Raw genomic sequence first — 17,340 nt, 5'->3', positions numbered from 1 at the left:
AGACATTCTTGCAATAATAATTTTTAGACACAAAAGAGAAAAGAGCTGGAAGTTAAAACTCACCTCATGAAGCTCACCACAAAGAGTGATGAGTTTAGTTAGAGAAATAACTACATTTTGAACTGTCCTAATAATGAGAATGTATGAGGGAAATGGAAAGCCTGTTTAGATTACAGGCAGGGGTTGGGTGGGGAGGAGGGAGATTTGGGACATTGGTGATGGGAATGTTGCACTGGTGATGGGTGGTGTTCTTTACATGACTGAAACCCAAACACAATCATGTATGTAATCAAGGTGTTTAAATAAAATATATAAAAATAAAAAATGAAAATAAAAAATAAAAGTGTAGGAATATGAAAAAAAAAGAAGGAAGAGCGTAAGGCTCAAGAGAGAATGTGGGCTTCTGCAAAGGTGCAGAGAGTCCCGGGACACAATCCATGATGAAAGTAGGGAATTGTACATCTCCAGGGGGAAGATGCAGAGGATGTGTGCATGTGGGGACCATGTTCATGGGCCTAAAGAGCATAGGTGCATATGTTTTTCCTTTGTTCCAAGTTGGCTTTCTCAAAACCTGCTCCACAGGGACTTTATGCCTAGGGAAGAATCCTGTTGTGATTGCCAGTGGAGAGGGTTAAGGTAAGTTGATTTTCTTTAACCTTCCTTTAAGCTTCTCATCTATCAGGCCTTAGTTCTGGTATTTCTTGGAGATAGGAAAAAGAGTGACTTCTTATTCCATCTCTTTGTTTTATTATGCTGCAAGAACTTTTATTAGAGTCCATGAACACATTGCCATATGGAGGGTCCTGCCTGTGTCACTTTGCTTCACTTTCATTATCTGTTTAATAATTTTAGATATGTAATGACATGTTTTTTGTTTTGTTTTGTTTTTGGTCACACCTGCCAGCGCCCAGGAGTTACTCCTGGCTCTGCGCTCAGAAATTGCCCCTGGCAGGCATGGGGGACCATATGGGATGCCAGGATTCGAACCACTGTCCGTCCTAGGTTGGCTACATACAAGGCAAACACCCTACCGTTGTGGTATCTCTCTGGCCCCATTGTGACATATCTTTTAAATCATGATACTGAATATTTATATTTTACCTGTTTACAATGTTCCCCGAAGAATTTCTTCAAGTTTATCAATTTCCAAAGACCCAATAAGTTTATTTCAATAAATTTTGCCATTATTGTTTTCTATTTTATTGATTTTTTTCTCTTTTTATTTTTAAGTAATCATGGAGTGGGGTTGGAGAGAAAGTAATAATGGGTTAAGTATTCACAACCCATGTGGTCACCCAAGCCCCTCCAGGAGTGATCCTTGAATGCAGAATGAGGAGTAATCTTGAGAACTATTTAGCATGCTCCCCCCAAAAGGGAAAAAGTATCAAGGAGTTAAATACTTTAATCTTTTACTAATGCCTTGTTTTAAAATTTATTTATTTATTTAAGCACCATGGTTACATGTTTGTAGTTGGGTTTCAGCCATAAAATGCAAACACCACTTTACCAGTGCAACTTTCCTGCCACTAATGTCCCCCATTTTCCACCTTCCCCCTTCCCTGCCTGGCAGGCATTATATTTCTCCCTCTATCATTCTTTCATTGTATGGTAGTTGTGTAATTATTATATTTATTATCATTATTACTATATTATTATTTATTACTGTACTGTCTTTTAGTATTTTTAAGTACCACATAAGAGTGAGACTATTCTGTGTTTATATTTCTCCCTCCGACTTATTTTACACAGCATAATAGTCTCCATATTTAGCCATGTAAAGACAAATTTCATGACTTATTTTTTTCTAACAGCTGTGTGCAGATGTACCGCAGTTTCTTTAGACACTTATCTGTTGTTGGGCATCTGGGTTGTTTCCAGAGTTTGGCTGTTGGAAACAGTACTGCTATGAACATAAGAGTGCAGAGGGCATTATTGTATTGTATTTTTGTGGCCCCTGGGTTTTTACTAATGTCTTACCTTGACATGGAAGGTGATCCTAGATTATATGAGAGAATGCAATGTAATCAGGAGCTTCTTAAATGTGGGGAAGGGGGCATAAATGGAGGTCAAAGTGATAAGATATGAGAAGTACTCAAGGCACTATTGGTGGCTTTAAAGAATAGGAAGACAACCATGACCCAAAAAAATGCAAGTGGACTCTGGAATCTGGAAGGCAAATAAATAAATTAGACTTCCTAATTCTTTTGAAAGCAGCACAAGGTTTAAAAAAAAAAACCTTCACTTGACAAAAATGATATGTAATTTGGAAAAGTCTATATACTAAGTAATATTTATGTTTTTTCACTAAATTTTTTATTATTTATTACGAAGTAAAGAGGAATCTATTGCTATCAGATAGGATGTCCTGATGATGTTATTCCTTAAATTCCCTAATAACTGACTTATTTTATAAGAAAGAGATAACATTGTACAATTCTACAATAACATTGTAGGATCTGCTAGGTTTAACAAGCAAAGCTAATCCAAACTATATAGTATTATCCTAATCCAAACACTGAAATCACTAATTCCACACTTCTACACTTAACATTATCATCTCACATTTGAACTCTGAAAAATTTCCCTTGCATAGTTAGTTTTGTCTCTTACATGAGTATCACCATCCTGAGAGTTAATGGAAATACGACTTGCCCATTAAATAAAAACATTGTTTTCCATATGCGATTTCTTCTTCTTCTTCTTCTTCTTCTTCTTCTTCTTCTTCTTCTTCTTCTTCTTCTTCTTCTTCTTCTTCTTCTTCTTCTTCTTCTTCTTCTTCTTCTTCTTCTTTCTTCTTTTGGTTTTTGGGTCATACCCAGCAGTGCTCAGGGGATACTCCTAGCTCTACACTCAGAAATCGCTCCTGGCAGACTCTGGGGACCATATGGAATACCAGGATTTGAAACACCATCCTTCTGCATGCAAGGAAAACACCCTACAGCTGCGCTATCTCTCCAACTCACAGGTTTCTTCTTTATCTTTTACCTGTACCAACTATCCTATGCATTTAAAATTCCTTAACCATCTCTAAAAAGTAGGAAACAATATCATACTTTCTAATTTTATTTACTAAATTTCTGATGCTTAATTCAAACTTTTCTACTTCTTTTGGGATTCCAAAACATAGGCCAAGTAAAGCATAGCCTAAGATAATGGTGTGTGTGTTCATTTCTGTAGATATGTCTATTGCCTTTGCATCACCACTTTGATGGCGCCAGATAATTCAGACTCAGTACTCTAAAATGAATTTGAAATCTATCATACTAACCTATTCCCCTGTTCTTTCCTACAATCATCTGCCCAACAGCTTATTTGGAAACTTGGAAGTTCCCTTGACTTCTCACTGTTCCTACATAACTAGTCAATTATGTAGTTATGTAAAATTTTCTCACCCTTTCCTCATGTTTATACTATAGCCTACTAATTGATCTCCCTTTATTTACATTTGCCACCCAAGCATAGATCAATATTTATCCATAACACTTGTTGACTTTTAAACTTCTTGTTAAAACTGCAGAAAATAATATAGTAATACAAAGAATTTTTAAAATCATATATACAATACTTATATATATTTACATGTGTTTGATTTTACTTTAAATTCATATCAATTACAATATGGAAATATGGAGTCCCGAGCAATAGTAGAACTGATAGGGTGAGTACCTTGCAGGTAGACAACCTTGGTACTGTCCCTGCATATAGTTCCTTCAACCTCACCAGTAGTAATCCCGAGGCCAGATCCAGGGTACCATCACAACAAAAAAATAATTATGTAATTTTTTTTCTTCCATTTTTATCCAATACAAGTATGGAATCTATTCAATAGTTTAGCACATACCTCAAAAATAACAAGGATATGTTACATTAAACATGCACCCTCAAATGCACTGGCAATATAATGTAGCCCCATTTCTCCCTGCAAAGGCACACTAAAAAAAGGGGAAACCTTCTGTATAAAAACCAGCTCTTATTTATTAGGAATAAGAACTCATTCTTGTTTACAATACAGGGGTATCTCCCACCTTGAAAATATGTCACTTGGACCCAACATAGACCCCAGGTGATTAGACACTAACCGTCCAGCATTGAACCCTGGACCACAGACATAGAAATGACACACTTCTTCACAACAGCCACAGGAAACAAATCCCAACTGGGACATCCTTAATAGTGCTAGGACAACAACAAGTGCCAGCCCTAATATGATACCCTGACAATGAGGAAAATGGGAACAACTTGACCTAAGAGCAAGTTATCCTACCTCACCAGCTAACGATAAGACAAAATCAGAAGACAAAATCATTTGGTCTGTCCAAATGCCAAGATCGCGATTTACAGATGACTGGCTGACAGAACCATGGCCAGACTGTATGTATCCTGGGACCAATAAAAAAACCCTAGTCTAGGGTGTGAGCTACGATCTGCATAACAACTATGATCCCTAGTTCCAGAGATCTGTCTGAGACTATTGCAGTGGAAGGGGACCTCTGGAAACATAATGGAAGACTCTATCCCAGGCCCCTTCCTAGGATCAGCAAGGACCGCCAACCACAGAAGACGGATTAAAATGACACTGAGGGAACAGAACTTCTAGACCCACAAAGAAAGACATAATCATAAGTTCAACTCCTTGACTCGTGCAGATACCGAGACCTCTAGATACAGAGGTCTGATGTTATCACCCAGGATGGAGCAGAAGTCTTCCATACACCACAAAAGCACCCAGGGGAGAGTAAATGAACCTGAAAGGAGTCTATAGTTAATCCCATGACAATATACTCCAAGGGTGGATAAACCCTGTATCTCTTAGGCAAAGGAAATTCCTTTTCAAATGACCCCAATATTTACTGTGCATCTGCAGAAGGGAGAAAAAAAAGCATAAAACAATTTTTATTATTATTTACTTATCTATTTTTTTGTTGATTTCATTGTTGTGGTTTGGCTATTGAAGTGGATGTCTCCATTTATATTTATTTATTTATTTTCTTCTTTTCATATCTTATGTGCTCTGCCACAGTTTTTACCTCAATACCATGGCTTTTATATGGTGCTTACCCTTTTGTTTTGTTTTGTTTTGTTTTATTTTGTTTGTTTGATTTTTTTTGGAATGCTCACTGGATATTTTATTTGACAGTTCTTTATGTACTGTTGTGGTGTTTCACCTTCTTTTTCCCTTTCTTCTCTCAAACCAAGAATGAAAGCCTCTAGAAGAACTCCGCCCATTTCCGGAGAATCTGATTCTTTTTTTTTTCCCTCCAGGTTATTACTTTTCTCTTCTTCAAACAAAACCACATAACTTGAACTATCTAGTCCCGCCTCCCAATGGGGGGAGAATAAGGGAGGTACCAAGATCAAATAGGTGTAAGACCACTAAGTAGTAAGCTAGGCACAGAGGGGACCACTTATTCTAGCAGGCCCAGGGATAAGGGAAGAGGATATGAGAAGAAGGACAGGAACGGAGGTGGAGGGAGGACAATTTGTTGATGGGAATTCCCCTGATTTTATGTTAATATGTACCTAAAATATTATTGTCAACGATATGTAAACCACTATGATTAAAATAAAATTATATTTAAGAAAAATAACAAAAAAACAAAAAACATGCATAGCCTACATTACTGCGCAAGTATTTCTATATCTAAAAATAAATAAATTAATACACTAATAATTTAGTACTATTTTGTAAGAAAGTGTCCTGCCTTATTTCTAAAATGTTGTTATAGTTGGTCTTTATAAAAGTGGGAATAAGTCAAGATCATACCTTTCATTTGAGTAATAATGTCTTGACAGTTTTATAAAGAACTATAATCATATTCCTATCCCATCCTCTTTTTGGTGACTAAAATTTACAGAGAAAACATTGTGTGTAGTATAATTTTCATCTAAATTTGTCTATTTCCTTGTGGATTAAGTGATGCTTTATGTTTTTAGAATGCAAATTTGAAATCTGCAACCCTTCTGCTTAATGGAAATCAGTGGATCTCCAAATTCTCTTAAGAGAATTTTACACTTGGTCTGTGAATAGGTGTCCATGCTCCTGCCTGTTCCCCTGATTCCTCCTTTTTTCATTGTTTTCTATTTCTATTTCTATTTGGAAAAAATAGGAGAGGTGGACTCTCCTATTTTCCCCAAATACTCATCTTCTTATTTTCTTAAAAACTTCATATAATTTTTCTGCCCTATATAACTTTTATCCACTACTTTGTCTGACTGATTTCTATTCATACTTAAATTCTCAAATTAAATATTTCTTTAGATAATTCATTATTTGACTAAATTAACTGAGAGTTCCTTCTCTTTTTATATCTTCTGAGAGAACTCAAAACTTTTCCTCTTTTTATAGAGTTTTTTTAAATACTTTTTCATTTTAGTTTTTTTACTAATGATTTTCTATGTATCTACTAAATTCTAGAAGGCAAGATAACTTTTCCTTTCTCAACAAATGTTATTCTCAACGAGTGTCATTTTGCATTTTTATAATAGTTGATCAGTTATTTGGACAATCTAATGTTTATAAGCCTTTATTATTTGCAAATGGAAATCATAACAAAAACAATAATACTACTCAGCTCATAGACTTTATACATCAACGAATTTTACTATTAGTAAGTCTTTAATAAGCAATGGTGAATAGAAAGAAATGAAATTCTATGCTAGCAGTGGAAATTCATACTAGATCTTTGAGCCTAAAATTCTATTATTAACAATTAATAAGTAAATATGAATAACAATTTTATTGTAAACTTGTAATTTAACAATCTTATAAAAAATATCTTTGAGAATGCACATGGGAACCAAAGATAGATTCACATAAAATGTGCTCTGCAAAAGTCTCTTCCTTGTTTGATAGGTTCATCTGTCTTTCTTTAGTCCATGTTTCAGAAAACTACCTGTAATTTGGGGGTCAGAGTGATAGCACAGTGGTAGAGTGTTTGCCTTTATGGGACTGACTCCGTTCTCTCCCTGGCATCCCAGATGGTTCACCAAGCCTAACCAGAGCAATTTCTGAGTGCAGAGCCAGGAGTAACCCTTGAGCAATGCCAGGTGTAGCCCCAAAACAAACAGACAACAAAAAAAAAAGATAATTACCTATAATTTATGTTAGGATAATAAGATAGAAAAAGGAATAGAAGGTGGCTTGCAACTTCATAAATTTAAGTAATTTGTATATTTATTTGATTATCAAAAGATTTGTATTTATGACAGTTGATCCATAATTGGATTTATTGATTATTTTGCAATATAGCTGATTTACCTCTTGGAGGAAAAGAATATGTTTTAAATTCAATTTCTCACTGTGTCAAAATTTAATTTGCCCAGTGACAAATTAGAGACTTTTGAAGAGAGACTCACTCTGTGTAGGTAATGGTTTCCTTTGATTGTCCTATTCTAAGATCCAAGAATTGTATAGGTAGCCTGATGCTATTGCTTGGCACCAGAGTGCAGAATCTCAAACACATGGAACAGTTAAAACCCAGCTAACATTAATGATTTCATTGCCTAAACTCCATTTGTAATGTCAATCCTTCAGAGGTGCTTTCTGTTCTTAGAAGAAAAGTCGCAAGCTGGAGGGTGCGTCACCTTCGCAATCAGCACCCCTTTTAGCTGCTAATATGGAACATATGGTGGTTGAAGAGGTTACAGTGTTACAGAAATGTCATTACAGAATTTCTCTGTGTTCACATGTATCATCTATCACGTAATTGTTTGTTTTACAGCCCATACCTATAATGGGCTAAGTGGGGACTATTTATATCAGTTAACAATGAGTGCCTTTAATTAGCATTTCATGCAACTGGAACATGTTAAGAACGCTGACACAAATCTGGCTGGGTTGGGAGATTGCATGTGAATTTCATTACGGAATTGCTCAGATACTACAGTTGCACAGGTACAGAGAATGCTGTGTAAGTTCAATATGTCTGAAAATCACATTGGATCTCACTGAACGCATAATCATGTGGAACTTGTTCTCTTTGTACCCAAACCCCAATGTTTCATGCTAGCTCATTGTGGGACCTGCACAGACAGGCAAAGCCTATAAAAACCTCCAGGAAGAATGCCGGAAAAAAGAAACAATGGGCAAAGCCTTTGTGGTACAAGTGCTTAATGCTAAGTGAGAGGTTGGCAGTTGGATAAAGTATTTCTGTTAACTTGTGAAAATGGTTTCCTTTTCTCCATTCTCATTTTTAGACACTTTTATTGATTCAAAGAGGCCCCATCAGTGTCCTAGATGGTCTAAGGCAAAACTGGGTTTAGTAGACAATGAGGCACAGTTACATGTCTAGACCGATAAGAAAGGGTCTTCAATTAAATATATTGAAGAAGATAGTCATGTCAGCAAACCATCCTTTAAATTCCTTTGCAACAGAATCTCCACTGACGACTACAATAGAAGCTGGCAGGCAATTCTAAACAAACTCTGAACAACTCCATGTAATGTGCCCTCTCCCGCTTTTAGACTTGTGTAAGGTATGCATAGTATATTCAATCTGTCATCTGGGTTTACAGAATCAGACAACATTTTCACATGTTGATCTCAACTTCAGAAAGAATGTTAATTGTTTTGTCAGACTAAAATGAATTTTTAAACAGGGAAGTTTCATAATTTGGGGGGGTAATTTATTACTTAGTAAAAAAGTAATCACCCCATTTTGGGGGGACAGTGTGGTCTGTGTTACAAAAGCTATTAATGAAAGCCTCTTCAGCTTTTATTCCTGTGAAATCCTGAAAGTATTGTTTGATGATGGGTGCACCTTGCTCTCAGATGTTTCTAGAATGAGTATGTGTCTTTGCAGGGTAAATATACACTAGCCACCAGATATCTCTTCCTATGACAGAATTCTGGAATCTTAACTACTGGAAAGTTACTGGCAGGTCTCTGCTTCATGTTACAGATGTTATTCCAAAGAAATACTTAGATTAAGATTATAGTCCTCCATCCTATCATCAGTGGTCCTATAAACACACAACGGGGGACCTTAATCATCAGGATCCTCTTCAGTTTATTTTTCTCTAGGCAAAAAGGGGGTAAACACCTAGCAGATGCTCTTACCATGTCTTTAGTCCTGCTTTGTCTCTTGGATGAATTTTGTATGGAGATTATTCAATTCTAAAGGAAACCATTAGCTTCTCGATTTGTATGAAGAACCAGGTATTTGTGTGTAATCCTATATATATTTTTATTTCTTTTTTTTTTTTTGGTTGTTTGGGCCACACCCATTTGATGCTCAGGGGGTTACTCCTGGCTAAGCGCTCAGAAATTGCCCCTGGCTTGGGAGGACCATATGGGACTCCGGAGGATGGAACCGAGGTCCTTCCTTGGCTAGCGCTTGCAAGGCAGACACCTTATCTCTAGCACCACCTCGCCAGCCCCGTAATCCTATATACGTTTTATGTACTAAATTTATATATGTATGTATGTATATATATATATGTATATATATATAGTCTTTTTTAACCACACACAGCAATACACAAGGGCTATTCCTAGCTTTGCTCAGGACCCCTTCCTGGCATGCTGAGGGAGTCATGTGGAATGCCAATGACCGAACTCAGATCGAGCACATGCAAGGCAAGCGCCCTACCTGCTGTCTATTGTTCCAGCCCCTAAATTTATATTATTTTCATACACAATCATGACTGATCTTTAATTTTTAGTCACTCATTCAATGCAAACCTATTTAGGGCTTTACTCCTGGCTGCATGCTCAGGGATCACTTCTGGAAGATTTAGAGGACCATATGGGGTTGAGGGGATTGAAACTTGGTTATATATATATATATATATATATATATATATATATATTTATACTCAGATATATACTCATATATAAATATACATACATATAAACATATAAACATAATCCTATGTATACACATACACATACATGTGTATATATGAATATATGGTTAGGTATATATGTGTGTATTGACATATATACACATATATTCATACATAGGCACACACATATATATACAACTATATATATATATATACATACACAAGTATCCTATCTGCTGTACTAGCTCTCTAGTCTTATAACTTTCTTTTCCTTCCAAAAATATTTTTCTGTAATATTACATTATATTTACCTTATAATTACAATAGTATTACATTGTTCAAATTACCATTTGTGGTTACATTTGAATGATAGTTACCATCTTTCAGTGTTTTCCATTTTGTATAGTTTTTACTCTAGTATTTTTATATAAATAGTATAAAAGGTAACTGACACTTTTCATTTCAATAACAAATGCAAATATTTTTATATGCTTATAGCTTTTAAGTTAACACCTTAACACAAATACTTAATTTTTTTATTGACTCACATTCAAGAGTAAATATATTTGGGAGAGGGGTGGTGTGGGCCACATCTGATGGTGCTCAGGGTTTACTCCTGACTTTGTGCTCAGGAATCACTCCTGGAAGTACTCAAAAGAATGTTTGTGGTGTCAAATATTGAATCAGGGTTAGCTGCCTGCAAATCAAACTTCTTACCCTCTGTATTCTCTCTGTACTCACTTTAAATATAAATAATTTTGAACAACAATAATCCCTATTAAGGGAATATATTTGTTTTAAGGTAATGTGCATAATATAGAACAAAACAAAAATAAATATATTCAAGGACTATATTTAATTTTTTGGTAGCTCTAAGGTCACTTCAAGACCCTTCTACTCATGACATCCCTTCCGCTTTTATATATTTTCAGTGAATATTGTCTGAAGTTGCAGCCTACAGAGAATGTTCACTGGGACTTGTTGGGCTTCTGCAGACATCAAAATAAATGCCATTGTCCAGCTTGCTGACTGATGGAGTTAAAAATAATCTCGTGAAGGGAAAGGAACAGAGTGTAACATGGAGCTGCCAGTTCCTGTGTCAGTTCCAGTGAGGAAAAAGTCCTGACTGGACAAGTTCAAAATATAAAGGGGAGAACTGAAGAAATGGGGGATATCCAGGGAACAAATTTCTAAATTTAATAGCTATGATAAATGTAAAGGGAGATCTCTACAGTGTGGATTGTGTATCTAAGGATGGTGAGTGAGAAATTAGTTCTGCTCCTATGTCAATATAATCTTTTGCTTATTTGAGTTCACCATATCAAGCTAGAATCTACTATATGCGGACCTACACAGTGGAGAATCATCGGAATCTTTTTCAGGAAACCAATGAATTATGGATGCTAGTGACATGATAAAAGAGAAATAATTGTTTGTTCAATTGAGTTTTGCTCTATGACTGTGTTTCTTAAATGGAGACAAGGTAGTAGTGGACTCAGATACAATTAATTAGCATCTTCTGTTTTCTTAAGCAAAATAGATTTCCAGTAGAGGCTCTGATTTACTTCTCTTTCTGAAAATGTTAAATAATCTTTATCTATGATTAAACCCTGTAATAACTATTACTAGCTCTAACAAAATAGAATATTTTGGGCAAATGATGATCAAGACAGTAGTATATCTGAAAATAATTCAATTTAATTTTTTAACAGTATATGGAATTCAGAATACCTACTAATATGTACATTGTATTACTAGAAATCAGATATTTGCAGTTATGAAATTACTAAGAATTTACTAAGAGACAAGTTAGTTTCTTTTTAAGTTAAGAAAAGTTTACGTTATTGATAATAACTTCAAAGTCTATTATTGAGAAAAAATATTACAACAGGAAAACTTTAAATACTATAAAGCTAAACCACTATAACTTATCTCTGTGCTTGCATTTGTAAACATGAATCCACTTTAACTAGGTCAAATGGGAAGGAAGACAGTATAGTATATACCAATAAAATCTTTTGCCAAATGTAGTCACTGAAAAAGTTAAAGAGAAAGAGCTTCAAAAATAGAAATACAGTAGCTTGTAAACTAAATATGCTTAAAGTAGCAGAAAACTATGACAACCAACTTATTATATGAGCTCTATGATTAAATCTCACAGTGTGGATTTAATTATAATTGCAGATGTAGGAAGAAGTACATTGGCAGACAGACTTGCCAAGCTCAATTTTCAAAACAGAGTAACAAACCTAGGACCACACCATGACCATGAAAAGAATCTTTTATTTGATAGCATACTGCCCCATAAAATTATTACCTTAGTTAGGTTAATTAGGAGGTGGAAAGGAACTATAGATGACTAGAAGATGAATAGATGTTATCAAATATTCTCTTGTATAGTTAAAGTGCACAATAAAACCTTAAGATACCAGGCAGAGCAATATTAATAGGGTAGGGCAATGACCAACAACTTAGTCTTCCACATAGTGACTTTCAACAAAATTATTCACCACTTTCTCTATAACTCTGCTAAAAATAACTTATGACACCCAAGTATAACTAGAATCTATAGTTTGTGTTAAAACACACACAATTATTTTGCATATGGCCACATATTTTTACTGAGTTGTGATGAAACTTCTCATTTTAAATCACTTGTAGTCATCAATCATAAGTTGTTCAAAAATAAATCTTTCAAAAAATAGCCCATCTCCAAAGTTGAAAAATACTACGATTCCAACAGTGCCAAGAGGAATCCAGTATGAGGTTGAGCACAGAGTGGCTGAGGGTGGAGGCAGAGTAAGGGCCCTTCTGTGTGTTCCGGTGTTGATAACTGCCTTCCTGGAGTGTGTGTCCATTTTTTAAAAAATTTACTTAAAGAAAATATATCACACAGTTGACACAATTGATCATAATACATTTGTTTCAGGAAGAACAAAGGCAAAGTTTAAAAAAATAGACTAATGAGATGGAAGAGAAAGAAAAGGTTCAATAGCAAGTATATTTTTGAAAATATTGAATGACCAATTAACTCATTACAGGCCCAGCAGAAGGTTTAATAAGCTTTTCTTCTTTTCTCTCTCTCTCTTTCTTAAGGATAAGAGTTAAAGAAGTACAGTAAGAATGGTATTAGAGTGATAATTGTTGTTTGGATAGGCCCAGCAAAATATGGGGGACATTGAAAGGAAAAACCTTGACCTAAAACAAGGAGACATTTCCCCCTGAAGTTTTCTGGCATAAGACTAACTCTAGGGGCCAGAGAGATAGCATAGAGGTAAGGCGTTTGCCTTGCTTGCAGAAGGATGGTGGTTCGAATCCCAGCATCACATATGGTCTCCTGAGCCTGCTGGGGGCGATTTCTAAGCATAGAGCCAGGAGAAATCCATTAGCGCTTCAGGGTGTAATACAAAAAAAAAAAAAAAAGACTAACTCTAGGCTCCAGGCATACTAGGTTGTCCACCTAAGTCACTGTCTGTTGTGCCAATACACTTTCTATTTTTTTACACAGTCGCTGTTGTTGGTGTCAAGTTTCTGTAGTTAAAGATCCTGGAATCTGTGCATATCCTACATCAAAATCAGGATGATGTGGAGCAGCCTCTAGGCCTCTAGTTTACCTAACAATTAGAGGGCAATGCCGAGAGCCCTGTCCTGAAAGCAGGTCATTAAAAGATAAACTCTAAACTGAGGGACTCTAGTGTGTGCCCTTTATGAGTTAGTAAAGCTAGGAACTAGTTATGTTTCCAGAAAGTTTCTATTATATATTTCAAATTTAAGAATGCCTCAAATGAGCATAAAAACCGGCTAAGCTTTGCAAAAGCCAGCTCCCTGTGTGTGACACCAGGCGGGGAAAATCCGCGAAAGTACACCGGCCCAGTGGGGCTCAACTGTGAAAGACTGTGAGTGTGACCTGTCTATGTCTGTCTACTGTCCTCTTGCGTGAAACTCTTGCGAGTGGGGCAAAAAGAGCCTCCAGAAACCTCGCTCGCCCAGACGCCATTTTCAGGGAGGGACTTCAGAGCATAAAAACCGGCTAAGCTTTGCAAAAGCCGGCTCCCTGTGTGTGACACCAGGCAGGGAAAATCCGCGAAAGTACACCGGCCCAGTGAGGCTCAACTGTGAAAGACTGTGAGTGTGACCTGTCTATGTCTGTCTACTGTCCTCTTGCGTGAAACTCTTGGGAGTGGGGCAAAAAGAGGCTCCAGAGGAGCACGGCGCGTAGCGAAGCGGAGCGGCCGTGCACTCTTTCTAAGGAAAGAACTCCATTGCAACAAGAAGGAAAAATCACACTAAGAACGGCGCTATATCACAGAAGCAAACATTTCTCTCTGGACTGTCTTCTCTGTTGCATGCTCGGGCCTAAGATTTGACCCAGTGTGAGGCTTCATCCACGGAGGACTCCCCTCCCTTAGAGGCAAGTCAGCCCATCCAGAAAGGGAGGAGCCAGAGGAGTGTGCTGCCTACATCATATAGACAATGAATACCACCACAACACGTAGAAAACCCCACAATACAAGTGTGACAATGGGGAAACAACGCAGGCCAGCATCAGACATAGAGAATGAAGATGACAATTCTGAGGACCAGATAATGACTGACCAACTAATGAACCTCTCAGATAAGGACTTTAGACTAGCAATATGGAAGATGCTCAACAGACTCCAAGAAACCATAGATCGAGTTGAACAGAACACTAATAAGAACCAAGAAAATATGAAGGCAGAAATCACAAAACTCCAAACTGAAATAACATGTCAACTAACAGGACTGAAAAAGTCAGTAAACGAAGTGAATGACAAAATGGATAAGCTCTGGGACAGGGTATCAGAAGCTGAGAATAGACTTGGTGCTGTGGAAGATGAGATACATAACAATTCCATACAGCAGGAGAGATTGGACAAAAAACTTAAAGCAAATGAGCAGACAATGGAAAAATTAGTCAAAGAATGGGAACAGATGAAAATAGAAGTCTATGATAAGATCAACAGAAACAACTTAAGAATCATTGGAGTCCCAGAGACCCAGGAAGAAAATTTCCAGGAAGAATCAATGGTCAAGAACATCATTAAAGAGAAACTTCCAGAGCTAAAGAATATACGTGATCAAATCCTGCATGCCCGAAGAGTACCAACCAAAAGAGACCCCAGAAAAACCACCCCAAGACACATCCTAGTCACAATGACAAATCCCACAGATAGAGACAGAATTCTGAAAACAGCAAGATCAAAAGGGGAAATCACGTTCAAGCAAGCTTCCCTGAGATTTACAGCAGACCTGTCACCAGAAACACTCAATGCCAGAAAGCAGTGGTGGGATATTGTGACAAGACTGAATGAAATAAATGCTTCACCCAGAATACTATACCCAGCAAAACTCACTTTCCGGTTTGATGGAAGAATACATGGTTTCACAGACAAAAAACAGCTCAGAAACTTCACAGACACAAAACCAGTCTTAAGAGAAAAACTGAAAGACCTAATCTAAGACAAGACTACCCAAAAGACACACCAAATTTTGAAATAAAGATGGCGTTAAATCCCAGGACAATTCTTTCTCTCAACGTCAATGGACTAAATGCACCAGTTAAGAGACACAGAGTGGCTAAATGGATCAAAAAACTCAATCCAACCTTCTGCTGCCTACAAGAAACGCACCTGAATAGTCAGAACAAACATAGACTCAAAATAAAAGGCTGGAGAAAAATTATCCAAGCAAACAACACCCATAAAAAAGCTGGAGTGGCCATACTAATATCAGATAATGCAAACTTTATACTCAGGAAGGTTGTAAGGGACAAAGACGGACATTTTATATTAATCAAGGGGTACGTAGAGCAGGAAGAATTCACTGTCCTAAACATATATGCACCAAATGAGGGGCCAGCAAAATATTTAATACAACTGATGACAAATCTGAAAAATAATATCAACAACAACACAATAATTGTGGGGGACCTTAACACGGCTTTGTCAACACTGGACAGGTCAACCAGACTGAAACCCAACAAGAATATACTAGACCTGAGGAGAGAAATGGAAGAAAGAGGCCTAGTGGATATATATAGGACACTCCATCCCCAGAAACCTGGATACACATTCTTCTCCAATGTACATGGGACATTCTCCAGGATAGACTACATGCTGGCACATAAAACATACCTCCATAAGATCAAGAGGATAGAAATTTTGCAGACTACCTTCGCTGACCACAAGGCTCTGAAATTATTTGTGAACTCCAAAGGGACTCAGAAGAAACACTTTAACACCTGGAAGTTAAACAGCCTCATGCTCAATAACCAGTGGGTCCGAGATGAAATCAAGGAGGAAATAAAAAGGTTCCTGGAAACAAATGACAATCAAGACACAAACTCTCAGAACTTATGGGACACAGCAAAAGCAGTACTGAGAGGAAAATTTATAAATTTATATTTTTGCAAGCACACATCAGGGGGGAAGGAGCTTACCTGAGTAGCTTAATGACACAGCTAATAGAACTAGAAAATGCTCAACAAAAGGACCCAAGAATAGGAAGACAGAAGGAAATAACAAAGCTGAGAGCAGAAATCAACAAAGTGGAAACTCAAAAAACAATCCGAAAGATCAACGAAAGCAGAAGTTGGTTCTTTGAAAAAATAAACAAGATTGATAGACCACTGGCAAACCTAACAAAGAAAGAGAGAGAGAGAAACTTGATAACTCGTATCAGGAATGAAAAAGGAGAGATCACTACTGATATGACAGAGATTCAAAGGGTAATCAGAAACTACTTTGAAAAACTCTACGCCACTAAAAATGAGAACCTGGAAGAAATGGATAAATTCTTGGACTCTTATAATCTTCCACAGTTGAAGGAAGAGGATGTAGCATATCTAAACACCCCCATCACCATTGATGAAATTAAAACAGTAATCAAATGTCTGCCGAAAAACAAAAGCACAGGTCCAGATGGATTCACTAATGAATTCTATCAAACTTTCCAAGAGGAACTACTGCCAATCTTGGCAAGACTCTTTCATGAAATTGAACAAACAGAAACACTTCCAAATAGCTTTTATGAAGCCAACATCACCTTGATACCTAAACCAGACAGAGACGCTACCAAAAAAGAAAATTACAGACCAATATCACTGATGAATGCAGATGCAAAGATCCTCAACAAAATCCTGGCAAATAGGATTCAATGCCTCGTTAAGAAGATCATCCACTATGATCAAGTAGGTTTCATCCCAGGAATGCAAGGATGGTTTAACATCCGTAAATCTATCAACATAATACACAACATCAATAACAAGAAAAATAAAAACCACATGATCATATCAATAGATGCAGAGAAAGCATTTGATAAGGTCCAACACCCATTCTTGATCAAAACTCTCAGCAAGATGGGAATGGAGGGAACCTTTCTCAATATAGTGAAGGCCATCTACCACAAGCCAGTGGCAAATATTATCCTCAATGGAGAAAAACTGAAAGCCTTCCCTCTAAATTCTGGCACAAGACAAGGCTGTCCTCTCTCACCACTCCTATTCAACATAGCACTGGAAGTACTTGCTATAGC

The sequence above is a fragment of the Suncus etruscus genome, chromosome 12, assembly GCF_024139225.1.
Source record: "Suncus etruscus isolate mSunEtr1 chromosome 12, mSunEtr1.pri.cur, whole genome shotgun sequence".
Lineage (NCBI taxonomy): Eukaryota > Metazoa > Chordata > Mammalia > Eulipotyphla > Soricidae > Suncus > Suncus etruscus.
Note: the sequence above shows the minus strand (reverse complement) of the source record.